Source organism: Sycon ciliatum, chromosome 13 (assembly GCF_964019385.1).
Source record: "Sycon ciliatum chromosome 13, ocSycCili1.1, whole genome shotgun sequence".
Classification (NCBI taxonomy): Eukaryota; Metazoa; Porifera; class Calcarea; order Leucosolenida; family Sycettidae; genus Sycon; species Sycon ciliatum.
The window spans coordinates 7,796,345-7,803,506 of NC_088655.1; the positions used below are offsets into that span (position 1 = coordinate 7,796,345).

At 45.7% G+C, this 7,162-nt stretch overlaps 1 protein-coding gene across 1 annotated transcript in view; it reads right to left on the bottom strand.

Annotated features, from left to right (window-relative positions):
• LOC135829967 (uncharacterized) overlaps positions 1-3,720 on the bottom strand; it is a 37,032-nt gene extending 33,312 nt beyond the window's left edge. The window contains exon 1 of the mRNA XM_065342357.1: positions 3,420-3,720. The gene's annotated coding sequence lies outside the window, so the exon portion shown is untranslated. The remainder of the gene's footprint in view (positions 1-3,419) is intronic.
• Between the last annotated feature and the right edge of the window lie 3,442 nt (positions 3,721-7,162).

Here is a 7,162-nt window from a genome sequence, read left to right on the forward strand (position 1 = left end):
AGTGAAACATCGCAGCAAGATCCAACTCACTAGGGAACTTGCCAGAGTGATGGCCGGACGGCTTGTAGACGTCTCCACATACGTATACCAACCGCTCTAGACTAGTCATGGTCACGATGAGAACAACAGCCACTATGAATGAGCGAGTTTTCCTCGTCAACTAGGGTTGGGCGCACACGGAGACGGAGTGTCATCCTGCTCGCCTCCACATTCTCCAGAACGCTCCGTTACGATCTCTGGCAGCGCCGAGAAATCCCCCACAACGATGAGAGAGGGAACACTGAAGAAGTGTTGCCCAAAAATAAAAGGCCTCTTCCTTCTTCTCCACTTGCAAACTATTTACTTGAAAGGATGCTCGAAAGTGAATATTTTCGCGACTGCGCTCGAGTTGAATTTTGCCGACTGTGACGTTTTGGTGATTTTCTTGATTTGTTGGCAAAACGCTAAGCCACTTTTTAGCTTGGCGCGGCTCATATTATTTTATAATAGCAATAAAAAGAACAAATTCTGCAGTCATCGCCACACTACATTTTGTTCTCGTAACACATCATTGAATGTATATTTAATCATTGTTCAGCATGGTTACTCTTCAGTCACGACTTTCCACTGATGAATGTGACAAGAAAATTAATTCTGGTAAACTTTCATGACTTCGTTGTAGTGTGGCGATGACTGCAGAATTTGTTCTTTTTATTGCTATTATAAAATTGTTGTCTCCACGTCGATTATTATTCTCATATTATTCTGTAGCATTAAAATATGGCCTTCTAGGCCCAATTTTCAAAAAAAATCCCGGGGAGGACCCCCCACCCCCCTCTCACAATTTAGCCGCACCAATATTAAACTGCTTCCTACGCCCATGGTATTTTTTTTTTTTTTATTACCCTCGAATGCAAAGAGAAAGTTTATTTCTTTCGCTCAGGGCCCTGCGCTATGCTTTTTTGCCTAGCTCATCATGAATGTTATTCGAACAGATGGGAACTTTTTGCAATACAATGATGTAGCCGATCAGTTCGTTATGGTATGGTTGGGAATTGTAGCCCTTAATATGTTTCTGGTTTTAGAGTTTGAATCGGAGCAGCCGTTCTCCAATTCAATTCGAGCCGTCATGGTCGATGTAAAACACTATTTATATTCACAAGCTCTGGGAGCAAACGTCTCTCTGTCCAATAAGCTGCCACATACCAACTAAATACAATACCATGCACTTCACGCGAGCTGACTTGCACGCGTGGCCCTTTTCACGAACCCAGACAAAAGGATTGGTCTATTATAACGCATGTCCTACAACAGTACGATGAAATTGTGAGAGAAACCAGCGACCGCTTGGGAACGATGAACATTACAACAGTGTTATTGTTAGTGATAGTCAGGCCAAGTTTCTGAACATCAGCAGAGTGCTATCCCGAGCTTTATGTCAGCACTATGAAAGCATAGACAGGATGCGTACTACAGGAGACCCAAGTTGCTAAAGACCAGTAGTCATTTGCTGACAACGTGAAGAATAACTAAATCCGTAGCCTCTTTTGCCGTCGGAAAGGATGCGTAACATAGGAGACTATAAAGTTATGTAATGGGCTCCACAGGTAACCATTCATTCGGCCGTCAGCAACAGTTAAGCACAAGAACACTATCAAGGCAAGGACATTATTGTATTATTGTGTTGTATCGTATTGTATGGAATATATTTTACCTCATTGGCTCGGTAGGTCAATGTATTAACTAGCTGTCACAAATCAGGCGCGGGATTACAGCAAAGTCCACCCCAAGCCCAATATGCGAGTAAACTCCACCATCAATGCCATTCCACTCTCATCTATCACAGAAATGTCTTTTCGAGGCGTCAGCCAACTACGTCATTATCATGTGCTCAGTTGGTCAAAGAGCACTCGAATAGGGATTTTCCCCTAAAATGACGAAGAGATCGATCAAAGTATTTCAATAACATACGAGGAGACAATAGTCGTAAAATGGTAATGAATAAAACTAATTGTGCACTCATGAGTAGGGGTGCGCGGATTATGCTCGCACGCAACCGATACGCTTTCGGGCATTTCCCGCGGAACTTCGAAAGTATTCTCCCAAAACATCGAAAAAATTCTCCAGAATTCCCCCCCAAAAAAAGAACCCCAGCACGAACCGTGCCTTGCGCATGCTCTTTAGTATGCAAAATAGACGATCAGGCACGTGATCACTGCATGCAGGATCTACACTACATGTACTAGATCTACATCTGACTGTACACAGCTACTACTGTAAAAGCCATTATTCTAACGAGGCGCATATATAACGATTTCCCAAAATTGACTAGTTTACTTATACCAAAGGTAACGATTTTCATTCATTCTCAACGCTCATTAGGACAGTACATGTATCAATTTCTGTATAACGATTTCTATTTTGACGACAGATTTCTCCTCGTTAACTCGTTAGAGTTAGCACTTCGTTATATATATGGCTTTTACAGTATGTCGTGTCCGGGGATTGCTGCATGTACATGCACGTGCGTCCATGGATGCGCGCTTGTTCTCTCGCAGTTCAAAATTGACAGAATTCCCCCAAAACTCTTCTGAAGGTCAATGGATCTGGCAAAAGATCGATAGAATTCCCCTAAAATTCCCAACATTTTCTCGACAATAGTATTCCCAAATTATTCCGGGAATAATCCGCGCACCCCTACTCATGAGCCATAACCATGTACAGTCGAATGTCACTCATTTGGTCGCCAGTTATCCGAGCACGTCGGTTATCCGACAAGCCCGGGAGTGGTCATTTTATGACTCTCAACAGTAAAATTCTAAACAATAAATAAAAAGAAACTTTTTTTTAGTTTTTTTGTATATTATACGGTGTAATATGCATTTACTTGAAGCAGATGTGGTCAAATATGCTAACATGTATGTGTACATGGAATATGCATGAATATATTTGGGTATTGTGTACATAAATCAGTGAAATCCAGCCATATTATGTACATAAAAAATGATATCAGTTATCCTTAATATTCAGTTATCCAACATGCCTGATTTCCGAAGTGGTCGGATAAGTGACAGTCGACTGTACATGTATTGATTATTTTGTTTTTCTGGTCAATGGTCACCGTTTCCGATTGGAAGGAGTCCTTTCTTTGGAATTTGACAAAATTATTCATCGACTAATTTTCTCTGCTTGTAAAACACACGGATTGAGAGTGAGTGGATATTGCAGCAGCCGAAATACCTTCGCGTTTGAATTGCCGTTGCTGCGCTTCACTACGAACAATACAACACCAAGCGGACAAATGTGAGCACACGACAAGGAGTACTGTACATCAGCAGAAACCTTTCTAATAAATCGTTACGGGTTAGGGCTGCTGTACTGCTAGAACTCAGCGCAGGCCCTCAGTGAAATGTTGGGGACACTGAATGGAAGATGCTTACCTGACTTCAAGCCAGGGAGAAGCACCTGCTCCCGATAACGGCCGGGTGGTTCCTGTCCGGCGTCTGCTATTCTGGTAACGTTGACTCGGACGATTGGTAGTCCCACAAATCTAAACGCCACCTGCCGATGGGCAGGTAACGAACGAAGGCGCTTCACTTCCGCAACCAGATTGCGACAGAGCGTCACTCGAACTCCCAGAAAATAACAATATGAAGGGCCGCAAGCAGAACACGCATCCGCCCAGAACACCCACAGACGGCAACGAGCAAGAAAAAAAAGATTCCGCATTCAACTGAAGCGCGGACGGTGCAGCAGTCCAAGATCCTCTCTACACGTTCGCTGCACGCTCCAAGCCGCTCCAGCGGCCAGAGCTCTGTGGCTTCATTCATCTGTCTGATCTGGCAAAAGTTGTAGATTTACGCGTAGATTATGTACATGACTGTACAACATGACATCAGATTCTACTGCCTGCTCCACACTACAAAAGTACAGTGCTACTCGTGTACATCCATACCGGTATGTAGGTCTACATAATCATTGCGGGCCGATCTTTCTGCTGACGCTCTCACACCAACTCCGAAATGAAGCCGACTGTCTGTGTCGCCAGAGCAGAGGCGGACTAGCTGATCAAGTGTCATCACATGCAACAGTGCTAGTGAGCGATGTCGCCTGTAGACCCTACAATAGGCCTGTCTGTTCACCCACTTACACGTCACGTGGTACAGAGCCGGGCTAGATACTAGTAGAAGCAAGGCAGGGCAGAGGAAATGAGATCCTTTTTTTACAGGCAGTAGCTACCATGGAGCAGTAAAATACGTATGAATTTTACTACTCCATGGTAGCTACAGCCCATGCCAAAGGCAAAGGTGTAAAAAGGCTGGCATCCACAGCAGCACTCTACACAACACATCATCATCATGCATGTACTGTCGTGGACATGGTACCGTATTATTTCTAATATAAGCACGGTCCTTTATTTTTTCAATGTACCTCCGACCCATATTAATCAACCCATATTTATCGACCATAAGTACAGCTGCAGTGGTGTCTTCAATTTCATTCTACCTCCGACCCGTGCTATTAATGGAGACGTTCCTTTATTGGAGACTGTTCCATTATTATTTCAACCTCATTTCAGAGGCATATTGCCATGCCAAATTCATGTATGACACACACATTTCAGAGTTTTTTTCGCCGGTACAGATAATGAATTTACACAGTGTGCTTATAATGGAGACTGAGCACTTTATTTTTTGAATGCCGCCCCAAAGTGTTCTATTATTGGAGACGTGCCATTATTGGAGACTGTGCTTATATTAGAGATAATACGGTAATCAGGTCGCACGTACGTCTAGCGGCCCCAGGGCGCTGGCCATGCAGCCATGGCATGCTTTATTACGCGCTGCTGCTGGTCGCATCGTTTCAGCAATAACATGTGCGCTGCATGCAACGACGACGTTCTATACGCGCTGAGGGCTCCGGCCCTGGTCAATCGACTGGATTTCCATGTCCGCGACAGTACATTGCAGTCATTCATCCTGAGCCGCTCGCTTTCTTTTTTTAATTTCGGCCAGTCGGCTACATAATTGTATTGGGGGTTAGACAATGGGAAGTAGCCATTTAGGGGCGTGAGCCTGCCTTTCGGCACCGGAAGAGGACCCACACCTTGATCTGGTGAGCTGCGTCGCGTTTTGATCATGCTGACTGAGGCTACTCCTTTCCACAGTTGGGCCTCCACTAAGGCCGCGGTCACACATGAAAAGTTTGCACCACTTTTAAGTCTGCATTCACACCCGGTACAAAAATTCGCGTTTACATGACTGTACAAACCACTTGCAACGCCTGTGCATTCACACAGTCAAATGCAGTGCATGCCAAACGCGTAAAAAGTGACCCGCGTGACCCATGGCGAAGAGCGGGAATTTTGATTTCTGCATGAGCTGAGCGCACTTGTTCCGTGCGGCACTTGGCTCAATATTTCAAAAATCCTATTTCTTGGTCCGCTAGTATGATCTCGGTGGAACGCCTTCACAACTTGTGTATTCCTCTGAGTGTGCTGGAGTTGTGAACCCTAGCGGCCGTGTATATCATTTCCTGTTTCCTGATCACCTCCGGATAGCTGCTTTGCGCACAGATTCAGCTCATCTGCAATCCTCTTCTCGGCAACAGCTCTTTTAATCATAGTTCCATTTTCTCGCTGGTATTTTCCCCATAGTTCTATCAGCCATAGCTTCACCTTGGCAGAAAAGACCACTCGAGGGATGGTACCGGATTCTCCAAAAACTAACAAAAACTCTGCGCATTCGACACACCAAACCACTCGGTTCGTCTTGCGTGAAAACTAAAAGCCGAAATCCGCTTTCAAAGCCGCCTTCAAAGTCGCTCCGGGATGGCTTCGAACGTTGATGTGATATTTCACTTTTCGCGCATGTTTCCATGCCCACTTCAAAGACCATGATGCTTTTAAGTTGTATGCGGTTTTGTACCGTGTGTAGGCCGCGGTCACACATGAAAATCGTAACTACGGCAGCCGCTTTGGCGGAACACACGATGCAGCGGTCACACATGAAAATCGTAACTACCGCAGCCGCTTTGGCGGAACACACGATGCAGCGGTCACACATGAAATGCGTAACTACCGCAGCCGCTTTGGCGGAACACACGATGCAGCGGTCACACATGAAATGCGTAACTACGGCAGCCGCTTTGGCGGAACACACGATGCAGCGGTCACACATGAAAATCGTAACTACGGCAGCCGCTTTGGCGGAACACACGATACAGCGGTCACACATGAAAATCGTAACTACGGCAGCCGCTTTGGCGGAACACACGATGCAGCGGTCACACATGAAAATCGTAACTACCGCAGCCGCTTTGGCGGAACACACGATGCAGCGGTCACACATGAAAATCGTAACTACCGCAGCCGCTTTGGCGGAACACACGATGCAGCGGTCACACATGAAAATCGTAACTACGGCAGCCGCTTTGGCGGAACACACGATGCAGCGGCCACACATACATGGTAAACTACTGTGCTCCTCAATTATAATTTATAGCTCAACGCTCCGCTTTGGAGGAGGGAATGCAAATGTAGCATGTCCTATGAAATTTTAGATGTTCTTGTCCGAGTTTAAGCGACCTTTGCTTGTACAAGTAGAGCTATCGTGGATCGCTGACAGCCTGCTGAATGTCTCCTGTCAAGTACACTCGTGGATTTGGGGCACATTCACTGCGGCCCAGTACGGGTGTATTTGAAAATTAGTTTAGTTTACATCAATATCAAAATTTATTATAGTTGTATAGCAGGGTGTCGTTGCCTCCTCCATGATCCATCATCGACCCAGCGACTGCGTGGATGCCGGCAGTTGCAGTGAGGGTGTGGCAGAGTACTCTACTACTCCCTGGTTGCAGTCCTAATGTTGCATACTCTGGTGGGCGTATTGCTTGGAGAGAGAAGGAGAGAGTTGGAGATCGTCCGCGATCGGGGCCAATGAGTTGGGAGACGGATTCCCTCACCAACAATCCACTCATAACGATGCAGTATTGTTTGCCGGATCTCCAGAACGTACAGTTCATTGGCAAAGAAGAACAATATGAAAACTGAATACCAAACGGCGACCGAACAACACCAGAACTCAGTGCAGAAGTAGGACACCAAACTCCAAAGCCATCACCATTAGGCCCCGGCGGATAATGCCGGCAGAATTTCGAGCAGAATCAGGGGTTTCCAAATCGG